This window comes from Aphis gossypii, chromosome 3 (genome assembly GCF_020184175.1).
Source record: "Aphis gossypii isolate Hap1 chromosome 3, ASM2018417v2, whole genome shotgun sequence".
NCBI lineage: Eukaryota > Metazoa > Arthropoda > Insecta > Hemiptera > Aphididae > Aphis > Aphis gossypii.
In genome coordinates, this window is record NC_065532.1 from 4270810 (window position 1) to 4293779 (window position 22970).

The window sequence follows — 22970 nt, forward strand, 5'->3', positions numbered from 1 at the left end:
TCAGAAGTTTTGTCTTTGTATTTATATTAACAAAATATAAAAATATTTTTTAATTAGACTTCGCTGCGCTTGATTGGCAATATGCTTGAAAAAAATGCTCCGATGGGAAAAACTCACAAATTATCATCGGTTAGAAAAACGAAATTTCTAATTACTGTTTACAGCGAATTGGGTAATACCGATTCCACTCTCTCATCTCAGGCAGACCGGTGTCACGGACGGTCATGGGTACATCCTCTAGTTAAGAACGCTAAAAGTCTATGGTGAACAACATATTTTTTCATCGTTCTCATTATTCTTATTATTCACCTGAACGATTACGACTAGATCGGCTAATGACGTAACCCTTCTTGTGCCTATAGCCTATATAGGTACGTTAATTAGTGTATTTTCCCGTCGACTTCAATTTGTCACACCCAGTATACTAAGATGGCTGAATATAATAAAGCAATATTCTAAAATGTAATATTATGTAAAATAAAAACCAATAGGCAGTTTAAAATCAGTAGCATATAGTAGACCGTGATCTTCGTATATTGTAAAATGTTCGCATAAACCTATATACCTAGGTACTGCAGAAGATGTATTTTATTATTTTTATTGTGTATACTTTATAACTTATAAGTAATATTATATTATAGGGAGTAGGTGGTTCAAAAAGGGAAACATTGATTTTTCAAAAATAAATTAAACAAAAATTAGAATCTATTTTGTGATGTCCGCAACGATTTTGGGTTATTCTTGGAGTTGAAGATTAGACGATGAGCAATGAGTGTCTAGTACTGAAATAGTCAAACAAGAAAATGTAACATTTAATGACATATTTCGAATTGTTAACGGTGTCTCGCATTCGAAATAATCGAATAGTTCGACTAGAGAAATACTTTTCGTTACTATTCATAAGTTTAAAAATACGATGGTTTTTTATTTTTTATAATCCAGTGACTTGAAATATATATATAGATAGATAGATTAGAGTGCAGTGCGAACACGGAATTGTACAGACGAAAATTTACAGGTGTTACAGCGTGTCTATAAAAGTAGAAAATCAAAGATGTTAAGCGTAAATGTAAATGCAACGGATAAATAAACAAAAACCATTAAAATACACGAGCTGTCGAGCTGAATAATAAGACTTGGCGCGTCTTCTATATCGGATTTATCGGTGGCGTCGGCAATGGTAGTATAGTGGCGGCGGCGGTGGCAAATCAAAACGACAAAGTCGCGCGTCGTTTTATTATTGATTTTTCTCTTTCTTTTTGTTTTGTATTTTCAACGGTCGAACGGCACACGACACGTGAGCGAATGTCGCGTGTGCCGAAAACGATACTGGCAAAAAAACCGGCGGGCCAGATGATAATCCTCACACGGGACACGTACAAATAAAATAAACGTTACGAATATAATTGTTATATTATTTATTATCCAAGTATAATAATAATATATAATATTGCTATTATATTTTAACTATATAGGTACCTACGTTTTTGGCGATATCGTGTACGTTTACCCCGCGTTCATACCTGGTACCATGACTTAATCCGGCCATATTCTGGTAAATACGAAACGCACCTAATCGAGTTTGATATTATATCACGTGCGTATAAATAATTCAATATAGTATAATTTTATTTGATTTAATGTTTTTAATAAAAAAAATGTTTATTCATTTTAGTTACTCATAACTATACAAACACACTTGACGTAATAATATAGGTACACTATGAAGTAGTATTTATAATCATTGTTATAACTTGTATAATATTGAATTGTGCATTTTCTGTAAACACAAAAAGCCTATTTTCTGTCGAAAGATTTAACCTATTTTAGCAATTAATTATCTAAAGTACTGACTATTATGTAACGTTATGGCCATGCAAAATATTATTCTCGAAGGAAAATTTGATTGAAAAAACTAATCATACAGTTTTCTGAGACCTTTTTGGAATTCGTCTAAGGATATTGGTGATTTTAGTATTGAATAAGCTCTTTTTGTTCACAAAACATCGTTATACGTGTACGCGGAAAAAAGCGACCGAGTCAATTTTGACGAAAACCAAAAAAACTCGTAACGCGGCCACAATTCAATTATATTAACGTCTTATATAAGAGCACCATAACGATTCGGTAACGTGTCGTCGAAGGTAACAGTGTATTACCGAAATTTCTCGTTTTGTACCGCCACCGATTTTAGCCATTGGACTAATTCAGTTACGGTATCTATAAAACACTCGCACCCCGTGGCCTAACCGCGTTCCCAGTAAGTAATATACTATCGCACACAGTGGCGTACCTATCGCAGAGAGTATTGTATTAAACACAATACTATAATAACGTATATATGTACATACAATAATAGAATTATATCGAACAGCTTCCGCCCGGGCGAACGTCCGACCGGCGCGCGCGTCCTGTAGCGCCACCGCCACCGCCGTGAGACCCGCAAACGACCCGCGCTCCGTGTGTGGCACTGTGTCCGCGTGGCGCTTCCCCACACGCGTTATTTATCTACGTATTGTACACAATATCATCATGGTCATATATGTGTATATATATTTATACACAAGATTATGGGTACACAATATGATATATCATTTTTTATTTATTATTTTTTATGATTTTTACATAACTTCATTATACACACGCACACACACCCCGGTGTTGTGTCATATAATAATGTATATCTATATTACTCTCTCTCTCTCTCTCTCTCTCTCTGCGTGTCTCCTCATCGCTTGTATGCCGTGTGCCTTATTGTTGTCGCCGTTATTATTTCTGCCCCGATAGATATATTATAGGTATATACCTATTTTATTACGGACGGCTCTATATATAGGTAATATATAATATTATAGCCCCGCTGCGGGAGGCGAGCGCTTAACGCTTAACGCTCGCGAGTCATAACCTAACCACACACACACACACACACACACACACACACACATTGATGCGCGCACTGCAGGGACGGTGCATGCTGCACCTATCTCATCTCTGTTCGACGACGACGACGACGACGATGACGCCCACGCGGCGCGCAGACGGATATTATATTATTATTATATATTATACACATATGCACCTCTAAAACGGCCGTCCTACGTCGTCGAAGTATAGCTGCCCACCACACACACACACGCGCGCCAAGAGACAAGGCGCTCGCCGCCGACTTTATTAAGTATCTAGCTATAAACACGGTTTGATTCGCGTGCGTCTATCGCGCCCGCCCCGTATGCGAAGGCGTATTTCTCACGGTTCTCCTCCGCACCGCGGCAGAGACCTGTCTGGGGACGTCTTATATATATACCTATGCATATAAATACGTCACTAAATTATAATATTTATATATATATATATATACATATAATAATATACGCTGTGAGTGTGTATAGAGCGTATTATTATATGTTGTGTGTACTCCTCCCGCGAGATACGCGCGCGCCGTGTATTACTCATCGTTTGACCGCGCGCACGGCTAGCCACCGGCCGCGGCGGCGGCGGCGGCACGTCTCGCCGCCGCAATTCCGGTCTACTGCTCGCAACACGCGTGTAAATCGATGATAAGATTTTGCACAACACAAATATATAATATTATATAGGTACGATCGAAATACGGATCCGAATGTAATTGTAATAGGTTAGGTACCTATACTCGGACACAATAATACACATCATAATATACGAATATAATAGTATATAATATGATATTATTATACGCTCTAATAGGTACCCATACGATAGTTATAACTGTTATTCCGTAGTGACTAATGCGTACAATAATACAACGTTCTGTGTATGTAGGTACGATGTTATTTAATATTTCGTTATAAACGTCAATCGTTAAATCTTTTAAAGAGAGCCGTTTTAAGAATTAGGTAGACAAGCTGAAAGTAAATCGTTATTTTTAATATTGAAATGAAAGTGATGTTGTACTGCAACTCTTGTATTATTGTTTTTTATACGTGTATATAGTACTATAGGTATATTGGTTGTATATGTACTTATATGTCGCTTAATTTAACAATATTAATTAAATTGTTATCGTGTTCACAAAAACTCTTAGCAGCAACATAATGGTTTAATTTGGTTTATTAATTTTATTGAATGCGTATAAGAGGAAAAAAAACAATTTTTTTTTTTATTCCAACCCATCTCAGACCACCGACCAAGCCAATATACGTATACGCCGTACGTGGGATGCAGAAGCTCTCAAAAACTACACACATACTGAATAGTAATCGATCATCTTGTTGAGACCCCTTTGGTTACTTGATAATAGCTGGGTATCGAAAACGTCAATTGGGTTCCTGATGTCTTCATACTCACGTTCTAAATCGATTAACATTTTTTGGTTTTAATTTTTTTCTTAATTCCCAAATGTAATGAATTCATGAATTCATAGGATATGATTATGAAATGGGTATTCGGTATTGTAAATAGGTTCTGAGTAATCGAATAAACTAGTTAAATGTTGTCATCTTGTAGAAAATAATGACTATCTATACCTATCTATTGACCATTGAAATCGTTATTTATAAAAATATTTATTTTTCAAAATTACAGTATTATAATACTATATAATATTAAATTACTTAACTGTTAAAAATGTATATCACTTTATAACTAAAGTTCTTACGGAATATTCTATGCGGATGTACTTATTTTAAAGCTTTTATTAAATTTATAGTTTTTGTTTACTGCATTGATAGACTACAGAAAACATCATTCAATATCATCAACATAAGATATTATATTTATGAATTATAATATATACCACGATTTTATATTTTTTTTACTAGTAGTAACTAGTAGTAACTAGTAAGTACAATCAATTGAATTATAATGTAGGTATACATTAACATTGTTTTGTTTTTGATGATTTGTATTGTGATAAAATCACAATATACATATATATAAATATTTTTTAAATGTATATATTGATTTTTAAAACTGCATATTTATACTCTAGTGTTTTGTTAAGTAGTTGCGTGTCAATAACGATTTAGTTGAATATTTACGAAAACAACATTTTATCCATAAACTTTGTATATAGGTAGTATAAATTATTAAGGTGTATGCCCTATATTATATAGTATTATAATACTTCTTATATTATTATACAAGAAACATTTTATTACTTATACCTAACGATTATCGCGATTGGACCATTTTCTTATAAACGGCATATTTACTATTCGTTATAATTGAAAATTGACCTAGATTAATCAAATGAAATTTTAAAATTTATAATAATAACATTTTTTAAGTCACATATTATATTATTCATTTTTTTTTGTTTTGCGAGAAATATACATATTACTACTTTTTCAATGATCTTTCTCGACGATAAAAAATTCGATTAAAAGGCTGATTTTTAATTTAAAAATAAATAGTAAATACAATGACTCTATAAAATATTTATAAATTATTAATGGAAAGATATTAAGAAATAATATAATTATTTCAATTAAATTAATAGTACTTTTTTAAGTATTTGTAGCCCCTTTTTTATAACATGTTGAAGAATTCAATAATGTTACATAATATGATACCTAATATAATAAGGTATAGTTTAGTTGACATATAAATCTAGAATAAATCAATACAAATTGATGTTGATAGAGAATAAATTTAGTTACTTCTAATATGTTGTGTATTATTTTCTAGACAATCTAATCGTCTAAGGTTTAACTTTAATTTTTTTTTATATTTAACTATGGGTTTGGGATATACAATGTACAGTGTATACTGTATATACAGGTATCTACTATCTAAATGAAAAATGGATAAAGTATAAATAACCCTTATCAGACTAGAATTATAATTATTGTATTATACTTTATTAGTTTATGGTGTTTATCAACTGAATAGCGTTTTCATTGTACGTTAAAATCCAGTAATATGTTTTATTAATCAATTTAGGTACTGTAATCTAAATGTTAAAACTAAAAATACTGAATAGGGATTTTAACGAACTCGAGCACCTATATTACTGAAATAGTATGGTAAAAAATCTGTTTACGGTATGTATAATTTTAAAAATTTTAACATAATTAATTTCCTGGTTTAATGAATAATACTTGATCAATAAGATTAGAATGTATTATTTTTAATGTAAAATAACAAATTTAAATTATTGTACTAGATACCTATGCTAATTTACTATAATTAAGAATTTATACAATAGGTAATTTTTTTCGACTGCATTAGTTTATAATAATATTTTTTACATAGACATAAACGAGTCTCATATTAAATATATTGGAAACTTAAACACCCATATCATATATATTATAATTTATAATAATAATTTAACTAAAATATTTGGAATCGAGATTTGGGGTGTTTAATATAATATGTACTTAACAATTTCATACATTTGATGTAAAGCTAATTTTAATAAAACAAATTTAATGCTATTTTTTTTCAAACTTACCCTTATTAAACAGACACATATTGCACACAATGGAATTTTTCCTGGTCACTGGAATCATAATCGCGAAAAAAGACGTGTTTCTCAAATTATGCATTACAAAAACAAATGTATGAAGAAAATAAATCACGTGAAACAATTAAAAAATAAAATTATAGTATAAAAAACCCGAAAAAATTGATCGATGCAACGGAAATGTAGTAAGTCGATAACTACAACGCAGTGAACAGTGAACTACCGCCGCGACAACTGGACAGACTGAAGGGGCCGACGTCGGGAAATAATCGGTCCGCCTTTTCACCAACCCTAAACCACTTTGACACCGTATCTGCTCCCCACTTATTAACCACGGCACTGGCGGTATAAACTCGGTACAGCGATCGTAGCGAAACTAGCGGCTCGTGCTGATGGTACGTCGATGATAACGCAGTTAACTACAAGTTATAATAATAATAATATTATCACAATACTATTGTGCATTTTCCATTATTTACTGTATAATCTGACAAATTACGATATGAATTCGCTGGTTTCTCAAACCGATACTTCGATTAACTAAATGTCAATACAAAACGTCAGAATAGACAGAGTGATGCACCAAGCACGGTCCACTCCTGCACATTTTTTATTTTAATAATAAATTTATTCAAATTCTGATTTTTATAATTTTTAAAAATAGTAAAAAACAGAAATTTTCAAATTCTTGAATTTTTTTGTTCTACTTAAGGAGTGTTCTATGTGCTATTCTTATTTCTTAGTATTCAATACTCGTTCAAATTTTGATTCTGGCACCTAAAATTATTCATTAAACAGTACACAGAAAAAAGGAGAATTCTCATTTGAAAAGCAGAAGTTTATTTCTCATATCTCAAGAATTAATTAATATTATTTAAAAATTCTAAAACTTAGATTTTGAATTAATATATTATTGAAGTAAAAAGAGAATGTGAGCATGTTTGGTGAATCACCAACGTAATAAGTACCTCTGGTAGAGCTTCTGCATTATTACATTACTTATATAATAAGAATAAGGTAATATCTTAATAATTAATTTATAATTATCACTGTGAATATAATAAATCATATGGTATGTTATAATTTATAGGAACTAGATATAAGAGCATTCAATTAATTAATTGGGGAACTTATTATATCATAATATAATATATTTAAAAATGGTCATGGGCCATGGCCTATGGTTTAGCAAAAAAAAAACACTTGGGGACCTAGGTTATTATACAATATCATTTTTACATTTAAATTTGATAATTAATCATTTTACTCCACAGACATTATACCTTATACCTTTATAAGGTCTATGAATCACCCTAATATTAGAAAATAACATAAATAGCGAAATATATTCTTCTAAATATAAAATATGTGTATAACGTCTCCTTAACAGTTATATATATTTTACATTTGCAAGTAAGAATTTATAGGTATATACCATAGACCATAGTTAATACATAGTTGGTAGTTAATATTAACTATGATTTTTAATTTTTGTTAATTATATTTAATACTTATTAATACGAACAGAGAACAATAAATTTCTTAGTTTTATGTACCCAATTAGTTAATAGATCATTATTTTTTTACGGCCCAGTCAATCTGAATTAAATTACTATAGTATATGATAGGTCATAGGAACGTCTACAAATATCAATTTTATTTTGTTTAACGTTAACATTTACACTAATTGGAAATAATTCTTAACTTATAAATGTGTATGTGCAACGATGCAACATATTATTATGAGTATAATATGTAATAAAAATAATGACTAAAAATGACTAAAAATATTTTTATATTTATAAAAACTATAATAATTTGTTTGACTACGACAGTTATTTAGTTATTAATAGGGCTCAGATTTTAAAGCATAATAAGCAACTAAAAACAGGACATGATTGTTTTAAAAAAGCAAAAAGAAGCATATTTATTTTTTTTAAAAAAGCGAAAAAAAAGCATGGCCAAAAATTAATATAAACTAGTTATAAAAACGAATAAATTTTTTTTTTAAAAATTAATTTAAATTAAAAAAAGAATTAACTACCTTGTATTCACCTAGATTTTCAGTAATGAAACTGATTCTATTGTCCGACAGAATATCTAACATTTAACGTAGAAAACGAAAACTCTACATCCACTGAAGTAATCGGTGCATACTTCAACAAGAGGTTTCAAATTACAACACTAAATCTTAAATTTTGAAGTGCTTAATATCGATGTTATAGGCATACTGATCGTATAGGTACCTACTGCAGACTATATTATGTAGATCGATAATCTATACGTTTAACACATTTAATAAACAAGCCGATAATGAAAACAATAATAATCCAACATCGCATTCTGGGTTTTTACATTTTCTATTAATTATTTTTTTTTATTACAAAAGCATAATAAACGTATAAAAAATTCTCAGCTGCAATAATTGAGAAAAGAAATAAAAAAGCATTTATATAAAAAAAAGCCAAAAAGGCCAAAATAAATTGGTTTATTTAGAATCAGAATGACGTGAAACGAATTTATGTACAAAAATTAGATTTTTATCTCATATACAAAAAAAGAAGTATTTGCTTTAAAATCCGAGCCCTACTTATTACATATCAAGATGTATATCGCTACCTACATTATTTCTAAGCACATTTTTCGTATTTCTCTATTGAACATTTACGAAAACACTTTTAAGCAATTTAAAGCATTTAAGCTTTGAAATAACATAATTTTCTTAAAACATGCAATTTAATTATTATTTGTTTAATCCCTAAATATGAGTAAAAAACTTGAGACTTCACCAATTAGTAGGAATATTGAAATATATTAAAAGGTATATAAACTTGTATTATTAACCGTGCTCTATTTTTGTTCAAATGTATATGTAACCTACCAATATAAGCTATAGCATAATAGTAGTTAAAGCAAAATAACATATATGTATTAAAGAGCTCATAGTATTTTTATAAAAGAAAATTAGAAGCGATTAAATATATTAATAAAGAATAGAAATTCTCCCTTTCAGTATATGCATTTTTTAAACTATAAATTCATTTTAAAATCATTTCACAATTTTAATTTCATACTATATTGATTCCACACAATGTATAATGTACCTATATATTGTATATAAATTACTAGTATAACAATGAAACAAATGAAAGTAGTTCGATGTATATTTAACAGTCTACAATGTCTATATTGACTATTAAAAATTTCTAAAAATAAGTAAACTATTTTATCCAGTGAAAAATAGATTTCACATTCACGTATAGAGTAAAATATGTGTCACACACAAGACTATACCTAGAGGTCATTTGCATTCCACAGACGTTCAATGAGTATATAAATATATATAATACATATAGCTCTATGTATTTGTACAGGATGTGAATGAATACTTGCGATGAGTCAATGAAAATTATTTCAACTCGACGTTATGTCTATAGTTGATATGTCTAATTGAAACGCCAAATGTCTTGTGTGAATCATCGTTATTCAGATGATACATACAGATATATAATATTCAATGTGGTGTAACTCGTAATTTTCCAATGAATCATATTATATAATTTCTCTCGTTAATGCGCATTGAAAAACTCGAGTTAATTTGATGATGCCTATTAATAGTATTTAACTCAAACAATTAACGTTTAGATATCCAATTTTTTTTTTATATTTAGGCGTCGTATCAAAGTAATTATTGGCAAACGTTTTCATTTTATTGATTGCTTATTAATTGACTTCGGTCGTATTTAATTAACTAATATACATCATGTATTCTGTTATAATTAAGCCCTTTTAATAATATAATAATATAATTTTATTACTGGGCTTTATCATCTATTAAAATTAAATCAATATTTAATAAACACCATTTATAGCCTAAATTGTAATATTCTATAATTATCAATTATCATTATCTAGATTTAAACAGTAAATGCAATTTTAAATACAGACAAAATGTTTTACATTTTATATTATAGTATGGGTAAAGAATTAATTTTATAGTGTTTTTCTAAAATCTTTTGAAGTCGAAATTTGTTTACGTATAGTACCTACCTACATATTATGTGATTATCATAACATATTATCTACTAAGTGGTTTTTTTAACTGTTAGCAGTACAATTATTTCCAAAAATAATAAAGTTTTAGAAAATATTAATTCATTTTTACATAATTATGAGAGATAATACAAAGCAATATTATTGGAAATAAACTGAATTTTTTAAAGTTATTATTTCAATTTTTTGAATGACGCAACATAACATGGTATATAATATAGTACACACATTTTATAGATTCTAAGCGGAGCGCGGAGTATCAGAATGTATTAATTTTACAATGGCGTATTTGTTATTTATTTTTGGTTTTTGTGTATCTATAACAATGTTTGAAGTAAAGAAAAACTGATTAAGTCTTCAAATTTAAGGAAGATTTTTCGTAGGTAATTTGATATAGTTGAAACACTTGAAACTTTTGGGAGGTTAAAATTGAAAATTTTTATTGCTTTTCAAAATAATCAGGAGTGTACATTTAAAACGAAATTTATAAGAATTTAAAGTCAGATTTTTAACAAAGTTAAAATATGTAACGATTTTGTAGTTAAAATTTAATTAACTTTTTAATATTCATATCTAAGATTCAAAAAGTTAATATAAGGTACTACATTAAGTTTTGCTTAGAAGTATTAAGTTGAGAGTAATAGAAAAAATATACCTTATGAGAATGTGAAGTTTAAATCTTAACAAAACTGTATATAGTTAGATATGAATAAAGTAACGACTTTTCATTAAACATTTTAATTTTTTTTTTTATTGTTATTCAAAAGTATTATTTGTAGAAATTTGAAACGTTTCACTATTAATTAAGTTATTATATTCTATATAGACTTAAATTTTGAAAATGTTTAAACTGATTTTAAGTTTTTTCTTGTAGCCTGTGTAGATATTTGAAATTTGTTGAGTGTTGATAAAAACTTTTAGGCTTGGTAAAAAATATTAACATTTAATATAAAATCTCACATAAGGTTTCTTGTAACTATATAAAAATATTATTTTTATTTTTTATTATTATTAATATTATTATTTTTTTGTAGTATATTTAGTAATAAAGACTGGCAGGCCGTGATCGCTCAGAATTGTTTTTTGCAGGTAGGTATATGTAATGATTCATCATTGAATTCAAATTTAACACGTCCATTATGTGATTTACATTTGTGACGTATTAATGATGACGTGCGTCGTGCACTCAACACAAACACTATAACTATATAGCAGAGCGTACGGTTACTTACTTGACCATTATTTTAATTGTAAATTCTGAAGCAGAATATTCATCTTTAAGTTTCTATATTTATAGATTTATCTATGAAAGAGTAATAAAAGTTTAAATAAACGGAAAAATAGACAAACGTCTTGTGGGGTAGGTATCTCTGTGCCACTCCACATCAAACTTTAAATATTTATATACAATTATAACTAATTAACTACTCGTTTTAAACACGATTTTTACATATCAAAATTAAAAATTTATATTATTATAATTCAAAAAATTAAAAACAATTATAAAAAAATAGTAAAAGTACAAATTTTCTTCACATTTGTCGTTACGTAATGACTAAAGTAAAAACATATTTTCAAAAATGTTAATATTTTTCGACAAAATAATAAATTACTATTAAAAGAATTATTCTCTATACATTATAATTTATAATACATAAATAATCTAGCCATCTATAGGTTACTTCTGTTTCATAAAGTTTACAGCTGGAAAAGAAAAAATAATTTAATTTCACTCCCCTCATAGCTTAGTTAGGAAAACAGAATTTTATCTGAAATCGACGTTATTTCTTATATAATATATAAGTAATAAAAATAAATCTAATTTTTATTCTTATCAAAATATTGCTGTTTATTATCTCCTATATTTATAATGAGATAAAAAGAGAGACTTTGATCAAGAAGCTTATTAAAGTTTATTATTATTCATGGTCACTAATTTACACTTAATAATGTTATAAAATGTTGCGATTATTTTTAAAACTAATTGAAATTCAATTGAATTTTTATAATATATTGTCAAAAATGATAGTATTTTCTCTGAAAAATATAACTTATTACATAGTGTTAATAATTTATTTTTGTTTTGTTTTAAGTTCTCAATATAGGGTTGAGTGACTTGAATGTATGAATTTTTACAAAAGTATTAAAGTTTTTTGATTGAAGTTCTGACTACATCAACTTCGATTGAGATTTCTTGAGTTAGTAAATTGGATCTAGTTGATATTTTTTATGGTCAAAATTAAAAATTCTCGGTATTTTTTAAAATCAGAAATGAACTGAAAAAAAACACAAACATTTGTGAAAATGGTAACAGTACTGTTATAATAATTTGTTAACAACCTTGGTTACCAAAAAGTTAAACCTTATTCGTTCACTCAGAATTGTTTTTAATCATAATACACAATGATTTATCATTGAATTCAAATTAAGAACATCGTCCATTACAGTGTCTATTATATACGTATTCAATGGCAAGGTATACACTCGACTCCTATATATTGTACATCAGTGCGGTTATCTATACTTTCCACCTTTTTTTATATTTATTTCGTAATGATTCAAGAGTGGCTAATAAAATGTAAAAATTGTTATAAAAATATAATATCACTAAATTATTAAAGATACCTTTTAATGAAATTATATGTATTTTCTTTTAAAATTAATTTATATTTTAAATTACTGTACTATTTATACATATTTTATGTAAAATCATATGTTACGTCAACTTTTAAATTCTATAGGTATATAATATTTTGTTTAGGTTCAAATATTAAACATTTTTTACGTATAATTATGATTCAATACTATTTATTACATTTAAATCAATGATATAATTTTCGAGATGGTTAAAAAATATTGCCCTTCACATAATTTTTGGTGATCTTTTGGAGTACGATGGGCCATTTTTTGGGATCTTTGTAATTAGTAGGTATCACTGTGTTTTACCAAAAGAAGCAAACAAAATTGTAAATAGAAAATATATTATGTATAATATAATATTTTTCTTAAACGTACTAAAAAAATTATTTAGTAGTATTGATTCTTATTATAGATATTGTAATTTTTATTTTTATTTTTATAATATGGTTTATAGACAGAATTAATTTTATAAATATTTTATAATACGACTAATACGATTGAGACATACCTACTATAAAATATAAATACACTGTACAGATGCAGTTGTATACCTATAGAAAAAATTCTGTTGAAGGTAAAGGTTAAATCTTACTTATATAATATACATATATTTATTTTTATTTTTATTTCTAACAATTTTCTAACATAACAATTTAGATTTAGATTAACGAAATTTACATAACAACCAAGTGCTATATTATTATATTATTTTATACAATAATAATATATTAATATTATGTGCGAATTCAATAAATCATTTGTAATTATTTTTTACTAGAAATTACGTCATAACACTCATAACATACCTACCTATATGTTTTTGTATGTATTAATTATGTATGAACATTTTATTACATAATAGGTATAAATGAATGATAATACATGTAATAATGTAATTATTTATAATACGGTTATTTTACAAACAATTTAAATTATAATATTGGCCATAAGAAGTACCTATCTATTTTCAATAAATATTTTGATGTAAGTTATTTATGAAAAATCATTAACATTTATTTGATTCTTTTCTTTTATATACAAAAAACTATTTTATTTTTAGTTGTTCCTTGTTAACTTTATAAAAATATTTCACTAGACTTCCAAATTAATATCGGGTCATTTGTTCAAAATTAAACTTCCAATACTTGTAAGTAATATGGTAAACGTTAAAAAAAAAAAGCCTTAATTAATTTGTGATTTAAATTTGTTCGTTTTGGTATAATATTAGGTATGCCGTCACGTTATGACGCAAGTGTAAATAATTTAATTTTGTTCATAAATATATTACAATAGAATACTTGTTTAAAATATTCTCCACTAATTATGTAAATATTTAAGTGTTTTTAATAACTATATTTAACTATTTAGTTACCTATTTTTAATCTTTAAAATTAAACGGATATTACACAGTTGTAAGTTGTAACAGTAATTTTCTCCATAGAAAGCACTATTATAGGTACCTATAAATTTACTTTATTAAATAAAAATGTATAACAATATATTCTTGTAGTCTTGTCGAATGGGAAAGATCAAAATATGTTTATAGAATCACTAGTGACCGATTAAAAGAATAGAACTGATTTTTGTTAATGCAGTGTAGAATAATAATTCATAAGACACTTTAATTACAAGTGCCTAATATACATAAACATTAAGTAGGTATTATGATATAAATAATAAATTTATGTTTGAAATAAAACATAATATATTATTATATTGTATAGGTAGGTATTATGTTATAGTTATTTCTTTGTCAAGTATATAGTATACCAATATACATTCTCGTCATGTTAACAATAATACCTACAAATTTATGTTTGTGAATATGTAAACGTACCTACGTTTTCCTTGATGCGTATACTTGAGCATGATATAATAATATATAATAGTTAACAATATATTAATACCTAGTTAAAATTATTTTTTTTATGCAATAACTACCTACTTTTTTGTATAGTTTGGTATGAGGCAGCGGTTGTCAACTTAACAAATCTCTTCCTAAAGGATCTAAATTCTCCTGGATGTCGATCACCAGGGATTTGAAATTTCAAATGTAGCTCACTATAGTTTGAAAAGGTTATCGACCCCCGGTGTGAGGGATGAGGGTCAAAGTTAATCTTCATTGTTTAAGTTTTATTTTAACATTATTAAGTACTAATAAGCGGCTTCTTAATCATGTAAATCCAATTTATATTTTCTTCCCTTATTAACATAATACCGCAAGAGATATATTTGACAATGTAAAATAAATCAAAGTTTTGGCGATAATTTAGTAATTAGGTCATAGCCCATAAGCGCCTATCTTCATATCATGGTAAAAATAGTAAAAATGTTTGTTTAAATAAAATGTAATCTCATTCTGTATTATATTAGTGTATGAATCGCATACGGTAAGAAATGGTTTAAATCAACAGTAAAAAGTAAAAATAATACGTTGAGTAGTAATTAACATAATATAGACCACTGTATGTTATCATAAGCACAATGCATAAATACTAAATATAAGTATATAATATTATACAAAAATAAAACGTGAAACCAGTTTGTCTGGAGTGAGCGGTGAACAAAATGCGAATCAATGGGTACACATGAACACGCAATCCATTGTAACGAGCCCTAAAAAAGGTTAGCGCGAGCGTGTCTTTAAATTTTCGGATTCTTTTACTTGAATATTATTAAATACAATACACACCTTGTGTAGTATATAATTTATTAGTATAATATACTTATAATATATGATCGATTTTACCGAACAATCGTTCCGTAATGGCTTATGATATAGTTATTTACGAAATATGATTTTCAGTTAATATAATAATATATAGTGTCCATTGTTGATAATAATGTGTACATATATCCGTGTGATTCCTATACAGGTATAGATGTCGCAGACACTAATAATTATTAACGCGTGTAGGCCCGGGCATAGGCTCTATACACGGAAACCGGAATAAAAATAATAAATAATAATATACTGTGTACCTAACCCTCACTCCCTGCACAGCACAATAATCATATTTTGTAGTCAAACTATCGTTGATGGCTTGACGTTATGAATCATGTCAATAATATGTCCAAAATGGCTAAATTCTTTGCAACGACTTTTGCGCCTATGTTGCCATCAAAAAGGCTGTCTTACGTATTTCCAAATACTTTACATACATAGGTATATGACTTAATGCATATTGTATTGCGAACAATGTGAACATTGAACAAATTTGACGGTTTTGGATAAGATAAAATGCAATACAATAAGTATAGCATGTGGATTGTGGATACATTATAATAATATGGTACATATAATACAGGTTATATATAATACATCTACTATATTATACAGTGTATACCCATGTGATATTTATCATTTTAGTGCGAGAGTAATAAATAATAATAAATAGAAGTACGAATAAAATTACGGTTTGTGTAACATAAGTTTTTTATGATGCCATTTGAATGTATTTTTAAAAAGTTTATAATTTGTAATATTACTAAAGAAATATTATGAAATTGGTGTAATTTATGTTTCGAGACAATAATATTTGCCATTGCTAATACACATGTTTCATGATTTACAATATATCTACCAAATAAGAAATAATAATAGTAATAATACATAACACTATCCTAATCATATTCATATAACAGTTATTATAAATATATTATAATATGTTTTATAATGGATGGGTGTACAATAATAAAATTAAAAATTATCTTGTGTAAAAATTAAATCACAAAATCTAGCTATTATATAACGATTGACTTCTCTATGTATAGTTTGATCAATATAAACTATAAAGTTGGAAAAAGTTTAAAAAGTTTGTATTAATTTTTTATACTTTCCAAAACTATTAACTTTTATTTTACAATAAAACAGTTTTAAGTAATATTAAATTGTTATTAACAGACATTCTGTTTAAATTCTATATGAGTTGTCTATATTACTATAATAATATTAAATATAAATTGCGCATGTTCAATTAGTCATTCAAGACGATCGGAGAGATAATATATTGATTTTACAATGATAATATCATTACCACATATCATGTGGTTTTTGAAATGTTTATTTTGTATGAAACAAATCTAGATAATAATGTATAATTTTAGTAGAGAAAAAATGCTCTAATCATAAGCTTCGAAGGAAGATTGTGATAGCAAATTGAACCTAGATTGTACTTTTGGGAGATTAATATAATAGATTATATATTTAAGATCGGTTATTTGCCATCAGAAACCACTTTCAAAGTTGAAAGTCGTAGTATATTTTCTATTAAATATTGTGTAGGTATAGGTACAAACAAAAAAACACATCATTGTAAAATCAATGAAATCATTGGTCCGCTTAGAATCTAAAATTCGAAAATGTATTACAATATTATAGTACCTATTATTATTAAAATGAATGTTTGGTAACCTTGGTTTAGTTACTAAAAATGTGGTCTGTCTTTGCTCAGAATCGTTTTTAATCTTATTACAATAATTTATCATTGAATTAAAATTTAGCACATCCGTTGACCATTACAGTATCTAATCAATTACGAGGTACAATCTTGAATGTACTATATAAGTATAGTAGAGCGGTTACGATATATTTTCCCCTTTTTTGAATAAATTAATAAATACTTAAGTACTTTTAAAAGTAAAATATTCTTTTACTAATTTACAATCAATGATCTGCCAAATTTTAGTGACCATCAATTTTATCCATTAATTAGAAATAAGAAATGTATTTGTTATATTGAATACATTTTGAAAATATGAATAGAAACAGTATTTTATAACTAATTACTAAAGCATATTATAAGCAATAATAACTGATTACAATATACATTATGTTTATTTTCTTTCCGAGTTGAAAAATTAATGCACATTATGCACTGCAGGGTTATCACAATTATTATATATTTATGAACAAGAAAATTATTTAATATTTTAATTCTTACAATAGCACGTTTGTGTTCAACTTATTTTGTGATGTGTGAAATTAGTTTGTAAATAATATTTTTCATTTATTCAGTTTCATATTGTGGTTTAAGTTGTTCATCAATTTATCATAATAAAATATGTCAAACATTTTTCATTTTTTTTTTAAGTGGTGTTGTAAATAAATAAATTTGATTGAATAACCCACAGTCAATTTAATATTTTATTATGAAGACTAATCATTTTGGATATAAAAAACAAGAAGAGAACGTTTAAATTTAATCATTAAATATTGTATAGTATACCTTTAATATTTCACTGATAATCGCATATTATATTATTATTATTATACCACAAACATAATTATGTATTTATGCACAATCTTATTATCATATAATATATATTATATTAAAATATGTGTACAAAAAATATATTATTCATATACGATGAATTCCTTCGGCCAGTCGCACACCTGGTCCAATCGGTCCGATGTCGAATGTATCTATATTATATGTTGCACGACTATAATATAATATAATATATAATATATATCGTATTTTATTATGATACACGCGCGTACTTCAGATTTCTAACGCTAACACTTAAACGTTAATAACATATAATTTACATGTTTTCGGTTGTCTCGGTATAGAGCCCCTCGCGTGCGACCAGTTATAATTCTATTATTATAACTTATTTTAATATTCGTAAAAATAATGATAAATAAAAATATAAACGAGCGAATTTCTTAGACGTACGCCGATCGACCTTAACAAACTCCCTTCCGACATAATATGACCAGGTAGTAATTACCGTTGGGTGTGTAATAATAATTGATACCGTCGGGCGTCTGCTCGAGCGAATTCCAGTCGGGTGCTCGTGCTTTTATACACACACACACACGATATATATATATATATAATAATAGGTATATAGTTTAGATACATAAGCACTATGTATACGACGTGTATATAATACGCGTGTTATAATCTGTATATACACGCATTACATATATATATGTATATCAAATTTTTATACAAAAATCGGGGCAGGTGTTTATGCGAGGGAGGCCGCCGATCGAGCGAGGAGAGCGGTTAGGTTTTAATATTTTATATATATATATGCGGTGCAGCCAGGATAAGTCCAGGTGATATAGCCGTGGTCGCGGTCTGCTACAGTTATTATAACACAGACCATCATAACCGTACATATCCCCGTCTTCCTCCCCGACGACTACGGTTATTACCGGGCCTACAATACCATACTTTCGTATGCCTTCGCGTGTACCTATATATATGGTGGGTATAAACCTATATCTACCTATATACCACAACCGCGCGCCGACGTCCGTCCGTATATTATAATATATAATGCGTATAGATATAGGTATGTATAATGTTATAACCGAATGTGAGCGGTGGCAGGGGTTAGCTGCAAAAGGGGTGACGGCGGCGAGGGCGGCGAGTTCGAAACCGGTCTATTATTACACGTTAATCTGTATATCTGGCACGTGGGCCACACAAACAAACAAAAATTCCGGCACCTGCTGTATACCCGCGTGTACATTATAGGCGGAACGTTTTTCTTTTCCCTCATCCGCGTCACACGGCTGCTGTTGCTGCCGAATGCTGCTGTTGCAGCGACGCTATGGTTATAACTTATAAAACCATATTATAATATTATATATTGTTGTTGCTGTTTTCGTCGGTTTGATGCTTATCGGCATCAGGGAATTATGCTGCACGGTATATGGGGCTGTTAGGATCAGGATAAAAGTCGTGATTCAATTTTATTGTATTATAGTAGTGTTTTTCGTCACACAGCAACCGTCCTGTAAATGAGGACATCGCGATGGCATTTAAAACACTCGTAAAATCATTTTTTTTTTTTTTTTTTAATTTTATTACGATATTATACAATGAATACTGGCTGCGCGGTGTTTGTTGGTTGATTTTACCATTCGCTATTATTATTTTAGATAGTGCTATATAACGTGCTGTACACGCGCTTTAGCCTTTAGACAGCAAAAATGTTATGTAAGCTGCAAGTGCTATTTGAAGAAATTATAAGTCTAAATAATAAGTTCATAAAATATCTATGCTAGATGATTCTCTGATAGAGACCAAAAGGCGTATAATAATAAACAACTAACGGTTTGATCAATGATCATATCTGCAGATTGAATCATATAATTACCGGTAATATAATAGGTACATTTAAAATAAATGTAATTAAATTTATCAAACTATTTTTCAAATAACAATAACTTGTGAAGCATTATTATAGGTATAATATACTTTTTTTGTTTAGAATGCCGTAAATTAACGTAGGTATAATATATGGCTTATTTTTTATTTATTAAGTGTTGATAAATCAATTAATGGAACATCATGATTAGGTAACAATAAAAGATGTATTTTAAATAATATTATTTAATTATTTATGTATTTTATTTTATCATAAACATAATTAATAATTATACTATGTATAATAAACAGTTTGTTAAGTGATTATTTATAAAAGTTTTATTTTGGCAATTAAAATAATTTTTATTTTACTAAACAACTACACCTATTATAAATGTATGGTTACATAATCGAATTGGATCATTAGATTAAAGTTCTTTGCATATGAAGATTTTATTGTTTAAAACTCTCAACTATTATAATTAAAATTTAAAAATTACTATATTGGTAATAAATAATAATATTATAAATATTTTTTAAAATAATTATAATATTTTGTATGATGATATAATATAATATTGATTATGTAATATCGCATACTTATCAGCCAATAAATACTTTTAGGCAAAATCATATTTTGGACGGTTGAAATTCAACTACTTCATCTCAATAATGTTATTCATGTACAGATGTATGCCCTTGCTTTTAATTAAGTACATATTATAATACCTATAAAAATAAGACCACCCAAATATTTTATTGATATGTATTTTACTCATTTATTATTATTTTATAAACTTATTCTAAAATATGAAGTAAACAATTTTCATAATGATAATATTGATTATTATTAATATTATGAAATATAATTAGGTAGTAAGTATTTTGAGTATGACTTAATTAATTTATAAATTTTAATAGACTGCATATGAGGTATATTATTTCAGACTATATATATACAAACAACTTTATTTGTATAAATATATATATAGCGGACTGCTCACCCTGTGAGTTGCCTTACGACACAGTTTGCTATTCAATACAATTGTACATAGCTTATAGGATATAAAATGTATATGGATATAAATAAAATAAAATAAAGATAATAATTAATTAGTAGAAGAAAAATAGAGAAAAAAACAAATATTTCAATATTAATAATTGTTTGTTATGAATATAAATGATAATTTATTATATGCAAAGTGTCCTGCAATACAGACAGACATATTTTTTCAAGATCGCTTCGCCGCAGGCCATGGTTCTTGAAGTAATCAAGTAGTAGTAATCACATTATCGGGGTAGGTATAGTACTGCAAGGAATTATGAATATTTATAATTTCTCCTCCTATTTATCACTCCTATATTAATTTTAATTTTAAACAAAATCAAAAAAACATGATTATTTTCAATGTATAATTAAATGTATGATATAATGTATCTTACCAGTCAGTTATTTAATATAACATCTTTATAGTTTACACCTGTATTAACTGATATTATTGTAATTTTTTCTGTTATTTTTATAATAATTATTATTATCGCCTTTTTACCTATAAATAATAAAAATATATCGTAAGTTCAGACTTTAAACTTTTAGCTTTTAATAGTTTTTTACTTTATTTTATATTTAATAGTTAATAGTTATTAATTATAACTAATGTAAGATCTAATAAATTACAAATTGAATTTAATAGTAATAATTATAATAAGTCAGTTATCTTGTTTGTACTTTTTAATATTATGTACCTATAGTATATTGTATATAATTACTGTACAAAATTAGATTGGCTATATACCTGTAGCTGTATATTTATGTGTACTTTTTTATTGGTATTAACTGGTCGGATGAATAAAAAATAAACCTGTGAAAATTAGCAGTATTGAATTATTCATTTTTACGCTCTAATTAATAATATTTGGCTAATACAAATTATTTGAGAATTAAAATAAAATAAAAAATAATGTTATCTGAATAGAGTGAAAAAATATTTTTCTCGTTTGACTTGTAAAAACAATTTCTTTCCATTATCAAAATCGGTTTTTAAAAATATTAAAGCTACATGATCATTGTATTTGTACTAAATAAAAATAATATGAAAATCTGATCTATAAGTAAAAGGTATCGAATATTGCAAATCAAAATTAATATGTAGGTACCTCTATTATACTGGCTATATTGTATATTATTTTATATGCATTATATACGTAATAACGTATATTAGTGTATAAATAAGTATAATGTAAATTTGTATATACTGATATTAGACAAAGTACATTACCAGCATATTATATAGGTACATAGTCTGACAGTCAAACGATGACAATGACCATAAAACGTAATCGTCTGTCAAGACGTCAAGTATAATATCATGAGTTATAGAAATAAATACCTAGTTTATATTCTCATATATGAATATGAGTAACTGTTAATGTAAAGTTTCTCTACGTATGCGATTGTATTTTTAAATTGTTTTTCCGAAACAGAAATGATTAAAAAGAAAAAAATCGACTGTTAACATTCCAATAGATATATTATGCAATTATTTAACGCTCAGATCGTAGTTAATTTTAACCGGTAGTTCAACTTGATTAAGCCTTAGGCGTTTGGTAGTTTGGTTATTTTTTTTAATTTCCAACTACGTGTATTACCTATCTTTTCAAAGAATTTTTGTATTCAGCAGTTCGGTCGCTATATCTTAAAGTTTTCATTTGATTAGGTACAT

At 27.2% G+C, this 22970-nt stretch overlaps 1 protein-coding gene across 4 annotated transcripts in view; it reads right to left on the reverse strand.

The window, feature by feature from the left end:
* The window catches only part of LOC114121174 (protein rhomboid-like), an 87651-nt gene that overhangs the window by 10915 nt on the left and 53766 nt on the right, over positions 1–22970 (reverse strand). The window contains exon 1 of one of the 4 annotated variants that reach the window (XM_027983398.2): positions 6434–6723. The exons of the other annotated variants lie outside the window; for them this stretch is intronic. The gene's annotated coding sequence lies outside the window, so the exon portion shown is untranslated. Of the gene's footprint in view, positions 1–6433; positions 6724–22970 lie in introns of those variants that run through there. 4 annotated transcript variants of the gene reach the window in all.